Here is an 11,920-nt window from a genome sequence, read left to right as displayed (position 1 = left end):
CTCCTTTATGCTTTGTAGAATAATTCTACATTATCTCCGATCAACAATATGTCATTCACATATACTTATCAGAAATGTTGTAGTGCTCCCACTCACTTTCTTGTAAATACAGGCTTCACTGCAAGTCTGTATAAAACTATATGCTTTGATCAACTTATCAAAGCGTATATTCCAACTCCGAGATGCTTGCACCAGTCCATAGATGGATCGCTGGAGCGTGCATATTTTGTTAGCACCTTTAGGATTGACAAAACTTTCTTGTTGCATCATATACAACTCTTCTTTAATAAATCCATTAAGGAATGTAGTTTTGTTTATCCATTTGCCAGATTTCATAAAATGTGGCAATTGCTAACATGATTCGGACAGACTTAAGCATAGATATGAGTGACAAACTCTCATCGTAGTCAACACCTTAAACTTGTCGAAAACCTTTTGCGACAATTCTATCTTTGTAGATAGTAACACTAATATCAGTGCCCGCCTTCCTCTTGAAGATCCATTTAATCTCAATGGCTCACCGATCAATGGGCAAGTCAATCAAAGTCCATACTTTGTTCTCATACATGGATCTCATCTCAGATTTCATGGCGTCAAGCCATTTTGTGGAATCTGGGCTCATCATCGCTTCCTCATAGTTCGTAGGCTCGTCATGGTCAAGTAACATGACCTCCAGAACAGGATTACCGTACCACTCTGGTGCGGATCTCACTCTGGTTTACCTACGAGGTTCAATAGTAACTTGATCTGAAGTTACATGATCATCATCATTAGCTTCCTCACTAATTGGTGTAGTAATCACAGGAACAAATTTCTGTGATGAACTACTTTCCAATAAGGGAGCAGGTACAGTTACCTCATCAAGTTCTACTTTCCTCCCACTCACTTCTTTCGAGAGAAACTCCTTCTCTAGAAAGGATCCATTCTCAGCAATGAATATCTTGCCTTCGGATCTGTGATAAAAGGTGTACCCAACATTTTCTTTTGGGTATCCTATGAAGATGCACTTCTCTGATTTGGGTTTGAGCTTATCAGGTTGAAACTTTTTCACATAAGCATTGCAACCTCAAATTTTCAGAAACGACAGCTTAGGTTTCTTGCCAAATCATAGTTCATACAGTGTCGTCTCAACAGATTTAGATGGTGCCCTATTTAACATGAATGTAGCTGTCTCTAATGCATAACCCCAAAATGATAGTGGAAAATTGGTAAGAGACATCATAGATCGCACCATATCTAATAAAGTATGGTTACGACGTTCGGACACACCATTACACTTGGTGTTCCAGGTGGCGTGAGTAGTGAAACTATTTCACATTGTTTTAACTGAAGGCCAAACTCGTAACTCAAATATTTTACTTCTACGATCATATCGTTGAAACTTTTGTTTTTGTTACGATGATTCTCCACTTCACTCTGAAATTCTTTAAACTTTTCAAATGTTTCAGACTGTTGTTTCATTAAGTAGATATACTCATATCTGCTCAAATCATCTGTGAAGATCAGAAAATAATGATACCTACCGCGAGCCTCAATATTCATCGGACCACATACATCAGTATGTATGATTTCCAACAAATCTGTTGCTCGCTCCATTGTTCCAGAGAACGGAGTCTTAGTCATCTTGCCCATGAGGCATGGTTCGCAAGCATCAACTGATTCATAATCAAGTGATTCCAAAAGCCCATCAGCATGGATTTTCTTCATGCGCTTTACACCAATATGACCTAAACGGCAGTGCCACAAATAAGTTGCACTATCATTATTAACTTTGCATCTTTTGGCTTCAATATTATGAAAATGTGTATCACCACGATCGAGATCCAACAAACCATTTTCATTGGGTGTATGACCATAGAAGGTTTTATTCATGTAAACAGAACAACAATTATTCTCTAACTTACATGAATAACCGTATTGCAATAAACATGATCCAATCATATTTATGCTCAACGCCAACACTAAATAACATTTATTTTAGGTTTAACACTAATCCCGAAAGTATAGGGAGTGTGCGATGATGATCATATCAATCTTGGAACCATTTCCAATACACATCGTCACTTCACCCTTAACTAGTTTCTGTTCATTCTGCAACTCCCGTTTCGAGTTACTACTCTTAGCAACTGAACCAGTATCACATATAGAGGGGTTGCTACGAACACTAGTAAAATACACATCAATAATCTGTATATCAAATATACCTTTGTTCACTTTGCCATCCTTTCTTATCCGCCGAATACTTGGGGCAGTTCCGCTTGCAGTGACCAGTCCCTTTGCAGTAGAAGCACTTAGTCTCGGGCTTAGGTACAGACTTGGGCTTCCTCAATTGAGTAGCAACTTGCTTGCCGTTCTTATTGAAGTTCCCCTTCTTCCCTTTGCCCTTTTCTTGAAACTAGTGGTCTTGTCAACCATCAACACTTGATGCTTTTCTTGATTTCTACCTTCGTGGATTTCATCATCATGAAAAGCTCGGGAATCGTTTTCGTCATCCCTTGCATACTATAGTTCATCACGAAGTTCTACTAACTTGGTGATGGTGACTAGAGAATTCTATCAATCACTATTTTATCTGGAAGATTAACTCCCACTTGATTCAAGCGATTGTAGTACCCAGACAATCTGAGCATATGCTCACTGCTTGAGCTATTCTCCTCCATCTTTTAGCTATAGAACTTTTGTTGGAGACTTCATATCTCTCAACTCGGGTATTTGCTTGAAATATTAACTTCAATTCCTGGAACATCTTATATGTTCCATGACGTTCAAAATGTCTTTGAAGTCCCGATTCTAAGCCGTTAAGCATGGTGCACTAAACTATCAAGTAGTCATCATATTGAGCTAGCAAAACGTTCAGAACGTCTGCATCTGCTCCTGTAATAGGTCTGTCACCTAGCAGTGCATCAAGGACATAATTCTTCTGTGCAGCAATGAGGATAATCCTCAGATCACGGATCCAATCCTCATCATTGCTACTAACATTTTTCAACTTAGTTTTCTCTAGGAACATATAAAAATTAAATAGGGAGCAACATCACGAGCTATTGATCTACAACATAGATATGCTAATACTACCAGGACTAAGTTCATGATAAATTAAAGTTCAACTAATCATATTACTTAAGAACTCCCACTTAGATAGACATCCCTCTAATCATCTAAGTGATCACGTGATCCAAATCAACTAAACCATAACCGATCATCACGTGAAATGGAGTAGTTTTCAATGGTGAACATCACTATGTTGATCATATCTACTATATGATTCACGCTTGACCTTTCGGTCTCAGTGTTTCGAGGCCATATCTGCATATTCTAGGCTCGTCAAGTTTAACCTGAGTATTCTGCGTGTGCAAAACTGGCTTGCACCCGTTGTAGATGGACGTAGAGCTTATCACACCCGATCATCATGTGGTGTCTGGGGACGACGAACTTTGGCAACGGTGCATACTCAGGGAGAACACTTTTATCTTGAAATTTAATGAGAGATCATCTTATAATGCTACTGCCAAACTAAGCAAAATAAGATGTATAAAAGATAAACATTACATGCAATCATAATATGTGACATGATATGGCCATCATCATCTTGTGCCTTTAATCTTCATCTCCAAAGCATCGTCATGATCTCCATCATCACCGGCATGACACCATGATCTCCATCATCTTGATCTATATCAGTGTGTCGTCACATGGTCATCTCGCCAACTATTGCTCTTGCAACTATTGCTATCGCATAGCGATAAAGTAAATCAATTATTTGGCGCTTGCATCTTATGCAATAGAGAGACAACCATAAGGCTTTTGCCAGTTGCCTATAACTTCAAGAAAACATGACCATATCATACAACAACTTATATCTCATCATGTCTTGACCATATCATATCACAACATGCCCTGCAAAAACAATTTAGACGTCCTCTACTTTGTTGTTGCAAGTTTTACGTGGCTGCTACGGGCTTAGCAAGAACCGTTCTTACCTACGCATCAAAACCACAACGATAGTTTGTCAAGTTGGTGTTGTTCTAACCTTAGCAAGGACCGGGCGTAGCCACACTTGGTTCAACTAAAGTTGGAGAAACTGACACCCGCTAGTCACCTGTGTGCATATCACGGCGGTAAAACCAGTCTCGCGTAAGCGTACGCGTAATATCGGTCCGGGCCGCTTCATCCAACAATACCGCCGAACCAAAGTGTGACATGCTGGTAAGCAGTATGACTTATATCGCCCACAACTTATTTGTGTTCTACTCGTGCATATTACATCAACGCATAAAACCTCGTTGGGGAACGTAGTAATTTCAAAAAAATTCCTACACACACGCAAGATCATGGTGATGCATAGCAACGAGAGGGGAGAGTGTTGTCTACGTACCCTCATAGACCAAAAGCGGAAGCGTTAGCACAACGCGGTTGATGTAGTCGTACGTCTTCACGATCCGACCGATCAAGTACCGAACGCACGGCACCTCCGAGTTCTGCACACGTTCAACTCGATGACGTCCCTCGAACTCCGATCCAGCCGAGCTTTGAGGGAGAGTTCCGTCAGCACGACGGCGTGGTGACGATGATGATGTTCTACCGATGCAGGGCTTCTCCTAAGCACCGCTACGATATGACCGAGGTGGATTATGGTGGAGGGGGGCACCGCACACGGCTAATAGATCAAGAGATCAATTGTTGTGTCTTTGGGGTGCCCCCTGCCCCCGTATATAAAGGAGTGGAGGAGGGGGAGGGTCGGCCCTCTCTATGGCGCGCCTTAGGGAAGTCCTACTCCCGATCCCCCTTTCCTAGTAGAACTAGGAGCCCTTTCAAGTAGTAGGAGTAGGAGGGAAGGAAAGGGAAGGGAAAAGGAGAAGGAAGGAAGGGGGCGCCCCCCCTCCCTAGTTCAATTCGGAACAGCCCATGGGGAGGGGTGCGGCCACCCTTTGAGGCCTTTCTCTCCTTTCCCGTATGGCCCATTAAGGCTCAATACGAATTCCCGTAACTCCCTGGTACTCCCAAAAATACCCGAATCACTCATAACCTTTCCGATGTCCGAATATAGTCGTCCAATATATCGATCTTTATGTCTCGACCATTTCGAGACTCCTCATCATGTCCCCGATCTCATCCGGGACTCCGAACTCCTTCGGTACATCAAAACACATAAACTCATAATATAACCGTCATCGAACTTTAAGCGTGCGGACCCTACGGGTTCGAGAACTATGTAGACATGACCGAGATACGTCTCCGGTCAATAACCAATAGTGGAACCTGGATGCTCATATTGGATCCTACATATTCTACGAAGATCTTTATCGGTCAAACCGCATAACAACATACATTGTTCCCTTTGTCATCGGTATGTTACTTGCCCGAGATTCGATCGTCGGTATCTCAATACCTAGTTCAATCTCGTTACTGGCAAGTCTCTTTACTCGTTTTGTAATACATCATCCCGCAACTAACTCATTAGTTGCAATGCTTGCAACGCTTATAGTGATGTGCATTACCGAGTGGGCCCAGAGATACCTCTCCGACAATCGGAGTGACAAATCCTAATATCGAAATACGCCAACCCAACAAGTACTTTCGGAGACACCTGTAGAGCACTTTTATAATCACCCAGTTACGTTGTGACATTTGGTAGCACACAAAGTGTTCCTCCGGTAAACGGGAGTTGCATAATCTCATAGTCATAGGAACATGTATAAGTCATGAAGAAAGCAATAGCAATAAACTAAACGATCAAGTGCTATGCTAACGGAATGGGTCAAGTCAATCACATCATTCTCCTAATGATGTGATCCCATTAATCAAATGACAACTCTTTGTCTATGGCTAGGAAACATAACCATCTTTGATCAACGAGCTAGTCAAGTAGAGGCATACTAGTGACATTCTGTTTTTCTATGTATTCACACATGTATCATGTTTCCGGTTAATACAATTCTAGCATGAATAATAAAAATTTATCATGATATAAGGAAATAAATAATAACTTTATTATTGCCTCTAGGGCATATTTCCTTCATGAGCATCATCATGAACATTATCATTAACATTATCACTAGTTTCAGGTTCATTACCAAATTGAGTTTCAGCATCAGAAATAGAAATATCATTTGGATTCTCAAGTGTTTCAACAATAGGATCCCTAGAAGCATGCAAAGTCCTATCATTTTTCTTTTTCTTCTTTTTAGAAGAACTAGGTACATCTATATTATTTCTCTGACAATCTTGCTCAATTCTCTTAGGATGGCCTTCAGGATACAAAGGTTCCTGAGTCATTTTATCACCTCTAGTCATAACTCTTACAGCATTATCATTATTCTTATTATTCAATTCATTAAGCAAATCATTTTGAGCTTTAAGTACTTGTACTACTTGAGTGGTAACCATAGAAGAATGTTTACTAATAAGTTTAAGTTCACCTTTAACATTAGCCATATAATCACCCAAGTGTTCAAGCATATTTGAATTGTATTTCAATCGTCTACCAAAATAAGCATTAAAATCTTCTTGATTAGCCATAAATTTATCAAACTCATCTAAGCATGGGCTAGCAAATTTAGTAAATGGGATTTCGGCATTATCATATCTGTAGAGAGAATTTACCTTTACTACCTGTGTCGGGTTATCAAGACCATGAGTTTCTTCAATAGGTAATGGATTAAGATTATATGTTTCTTCAACAGGCGGTAAATTAAGATCGTGTATTTCTTCAATAGGAGGTAAATTCTTAACATCTTCAGCTTTAATACCTCTTTCTTTCATAGATTTCTTTGCCTCTTGCATATCTTCAGGACTAAGAAATAGAATACCCCTCTTCTTCGGAGTTGGTTTAGGAATAGGCTCAGGAATTGGCTCTGGAGGTGTCCAATTATTTTCATTTGCCAACATATTATTCAATAGAATTTCAGCTTCATCCGGTGTTCTTTCCCTGAAAACAGAACCAGCACAACTATCCAGGTAATCTCTGGAGGCATCGATTAGTCCATTATAAAAGATATCAAGTATTTCATTTTTCTTAATAGGATGATCAGGCAAAGCATTAAGTAATTGGAGAAGCCTCCCCCAAGCTTGTGGGAGACTCTCTTCTTCAATTTGCACAAAATTATATATATCCCTTAAAGCAACTTGTTTCTTATGAGCAGGGAAATATTTAGCAAAGAAGTAATAAATCATATCCTGGGGACTACGCACACAACCAGGATCAAGAGAATTAAACCATATCTTAGCATCACCTTTTAATGAGAACAGAAATATTTTAAGGATATAAAAGTAACGAGTTCTCTCATCTTTAGTGAACAGGGTGGCTATATCATTCAGTTTAGTAAGATGTGCCACAACAGTTTCAAATTCATAACCATGAAAAGGATCAGATTCAACCAAGGTAATTATATCAGGATCAACAGAGAATTCATAATCCTTATCAGTAACAAAGATCAGTGAAGTAGCAAAAGCAGGGTCAGGTTTCATTCTAGCATTTAGAGATTGCTTACTCCATTTAGCTAATAATCTTTTGAGTTCATTTGTATTTTTGCAATCTAAAATAGCTAAAGAAGCTTCTTGATCAAAAACATAACCCTTAGGAATAACAAGTGATTCTTCATCGTCACTTTCATCAGTATCATCAGATTCAATATTTTCAATCTCTCTAGCCCTAGCAAGTTGTTCATCAAGAAAATCACTAAGTGGCACAGTAGTATCAGGCATAGAGGTAGTTTCATCATAAGTATCATGCATAGCGGAAGTGGCATCATCAATAACATGCGACATATCAGAACGAATAGCAGAAGCAGGTGTAGGTGTCGCAAGCTTACTCAAAACAGAAGGTGAATCAAGTGCAGAGCTAGATGGCAGTTCCTTACCTCCCCTCGTAGTTGAGGGATAGATCTTGGTTTTTGGATCTCTCAAGTTCTTCATAATGATAAGCAGATATATATCCCAAGTGACTCAAAGAATAGAGCTATGCTCCCCGGCAACGGCGCCAGAAAATAGTCTTGATAACCCACAAGTATAGGGGATCGCAACAGTTTTCGAGGGCAAAGTATTCAACCCAAATTTATTGATTCGACACAAGGGGAGCCAAAGAATATTCTCAAGTATTAGCAGCTGAGTTGTCAATTCAACCACACCTGGAAACTTAATATCTGCAGCAAAGTATTTAGTGGAAAAGTAATATGATAGTAGTGATAACGGTAACAAAAGGTAACGGTAGTAAAAGTAATGTTTTTGGTATTTTGTAGTGATGATAGAAATAGCAACGGAAAAGTAAATAAGCGAAGAACAATATATGGAAAGCTCGTAGGCAATGGATCGGTGATGGAGAATTATGCCGGATGCGGTTCATCATGTAACAGTCATAACCTAGGGTGACACAGAACTAACTCCTGTTCATTGATATAATGTAGGCATGTATTCCGAATATAGTCATATGTGCTTATGGAAAAGAACTTGCATGGCATCTTTTGTCCTACCCTCCCGTGGCAGCGGGGTCCTTACGGAAACTAAGGGATATTAAGGCCTCCTTTTAATAGAGTACCGGAACAAAGCATTAGCACATAGTGAATACATGAACTCCTGAAACTACGGTCATCACCGGTAAGTATCCCTATTATTGTCACTTCAGGGTTAACGGATCATAACACATAATAGGTGACTATAGACTTGCAAGATAGGATGAAGAACACTCATATATTGATGAAAACATAATGGGTTCAGATCTGAAATCATGGCACTCGGGCCCTAGTGACAAGCATTAAGCATAGCAAAGTCATAGCAACATCAATCTCAGAACATAGTGGACACTAGGGATCAAAACCTAACAAAACTAACTCGATTACATGATAGATCCCATCCAACCCATCACCGTCCAGCAAGCCTACGATGGAATTACTCACGCACGGCGGTGAGCATCATGAAATTGGTGATGGAGGATGGTTGATGATGACGATGGCGACGGATTCCCCTCTCCGGAGCCCCGAACGGACTCCAGATCAGCCCTCCCGAGAGGTTTTAGGGCTTGGCGGCGGCTCCATATCGCAAAACGCGATGATTTCTTCTCTTATATTTTTTTCTCACCGAAACACAATATATAGAGTTGGAGTTGGAGTCAGAGAGGCAATAGGGGGCCCACGAGGTAGGGGGTGCGCCCTAGGGGGGCAGGCGCGCCCCCCACCCTCGTGGAGAGGTGGTGCCCCCCTGGCCTTCATCTTTTTCAAGTATTTTTCTTATTTTCTAAAAAGTGGCTCCGTGAAGTTTCAGGTCATTCCGAGAACGTTTGTTTCTGCACATAAATAACACCATGGTAATTCTGCTGAAAACAACGTCAGTCCGGGTTAGTTCCATTCAAAGTGTTTGGAAAACTAGATATGATGAAGACGTATCAGGTGTGAAAACCTTACTTTCCGGGTTACCAGTCGAAGTTCCTGTCTTGGCAAATGGGCTGAGTCGGAGGAAATAGTTACCTCTTCTTCTACGGCCTGACTAGCCCTAGTGTCATCCTGGCAATAATCAGTGTCAATAAGGTTATTAAAAAACTGGCTAAAGGAGTCAAGGGCTACCTCCGACTCAGAATTATCATCAAGATTTAGCAAGTCCTCAGCAGTGCTCCTTTTGTTCTTGGACCTCCGGGTCGTCTTCCTGGCGGCTATGGAAGCAGCTTTGGCCTTTTTGGCAGCTTCATGGTCGTACTTAGCTTTCCAAAAGTCAGATCTGGCATGTAAACAAATAAACAAGATAAAAGGTCATGCGAGTATTTAGAACTGTTGAGGAGAACACAAGGATAAAGAGGTCAGGGGTTTTTACCTCAGGCGTCGGGTTAAGCTTGCAGAAGGGATTTAACCCGACTATACTGCAGTCTTCATATTTGTCGTTCACCAGGAGAGTTGACATTGAAACAATATCTTCCTCGGTTAGTTGAACGAAGCTGTGACGAAGAGTCATCTGGGCCTCCACCATAGTCATACATCAACTTGGATCGACGGCTTAAAGGGATGACCCACAACGAGATCCAGCAACCAGTCAAGTCAACTCTGGTTAAGCCATTCCCCAATAAGACATTAATCCTCTTTATAGATGGAATAAGCTTCTTGCGTTCAGCAGCAGTGAGCTTATCAGGGAGCACAAATTTGGAGTCCAGACGCTCCGCACGGTAACCCGGTAGTGGTTTCTCATTGGCTGGAGATGTGTCTTGGCAATAGAACCAGGTCTGGTTCCAATCCTTGGGATGACTCGATAAGATTATCAGGGGAAAGACGACACCCTGTCGACACTGAATTGAGATTCCACCGAGTTCCAAGCTAGGGCCATTGGTACACTCATTTTGGCGGTTCAGATAAAAGTACTCCCTGAAGAGTTCCACAGTCGGTTCTTCCTGAAGATACACCTCACAGAGAACTTGGAAGTTGTAGATATTGGATATGGAATTGGGACCAAGATCTTGAGGGTGGAGTTTGAAAAAATTAAGAACGTCTCTGAAGACCTTTGAGCCCGGTGGTGAAAAACCCTGATTCATGTGATCAGAGAAGACACTAACTTCACCATCTTTTGGGTTAGGACGTTCTTCGTCTGGGTCAGGTTCACGGTAAGACATAACACTCTTCGCTGGCAAAAATCCTATGGTAAATAATTCCTTCAAGTTATCCTCAGTCACTATGGAGGGGACCCAGTTGCAGACAGTCCGTGCTTTTGACGGCATGATGATCAAAAGACGAACTGAAAAGAAAGTAACGTGCCGGTTCAATTCAATGGTGATGGTGAAGTTAAATGATGATGGTGCAAATGAGTAATGGCGGGTTAAGTAAGGGCTAATGTCATATAAGGGAAAAGTAAGCCGGCGTTTTAAGCCACCATGACTACAGATATTTGAGAAATATCAGCAACAGAATTGGCTAAGTGTTGAGACAAACAGGTTTCTTAACTTCTTGATATTATTCTAGATCAAATGGCCATTCAAAATAGACAATATTCTAGACCTAAAAATTGAGCCCAGATGAGCTCGTAAGTTCTAATGAAGCCTTTGTACTAGAAAAAAAGGATCTACTGGTACCAAAGAGGGGCACAAAACAACTACCGCATGAGCATACGTTCTTTTTGGATCAAGAAGAAGATATAGTGGAAGAACTGCGAAAACTGAGATGAACTGAGAAGCACGCGTAGAAAAACCTAGAAGCCCTAATGCGGATCTGAGGAACAGGAGGACAAACACTTACAGCCACGAATCTTCCACGGAAAGTCGCCACCGTTCTCTGAACCGATTCCAGTTGATGCAGCGGCCAAGGTCGGCGACGAGGTGCTCTGCGACGGCGGCGGAGCTCGAGCAATGGTGGGGTTGCAAGAGGATGAAGACAAAGAGAGGGAAGAATGAGGAAGGCCAGGTCGTGCCTATTTATAAGGGATAAGCAGACAGGCAGGCGCGAAGATCGAGGAAGACCCAATAAATGACTATCCAACTAAACGGACGCCTCGATTCTTGGAAGACATTAAAAGATAAAGATCCGTTGAGGATGATGTCATAACAGTTTTTATGTTTTCAGAAGATGACGTCATGGCGGGTTACGAAATTTTTTTACAGAGAGAAGAAGATGGATTTCATCTAAGTATTGAAGATTTACAAAGAACAAAGTTCAAAGTCAACTTGGGGCCTAATGTTGGGAATATAACTACCAGGTATGACCCGCCCAGGAGGGGCCGGGTCAACCACAATGGCGGGTTACAAAGGAAGCCCAATAATATTCAAGGCGACAGTTTATTAAGACTTATAGAAGGCCTAAAGCCCAGAGGCGGCTTGAGGCCCAATATTGTAAACCGTCGTGTGTAAAGAAAGACTTGTAAAGAAAGGCATATAAAGAAGTCACTGAGCCGGGCACGTTTATGAACCGGCTGGGACTCTGTAGGCCGCCAGGCGTCAACCCATGTATATAAGGGG

The sequence above is a fragment of the Triticum urartu genome, chromosome 7A (genome assembly GCF_056163025.1).
Source record: "Triticum urartu cultivar PI428250 chromosome 7A, HENAU_Tu73, whole genome shotgun sequence".
In the NCBI taxonomy this organism is placed as follows: Eukaryota; Viridiplantae; Streptophyta; class Magnoliopsida; order Poales; family Poaceae; genus Triticum; species Triticum urartu.
Note: the sequence above shows the minus strand (reverse complement) of the source record.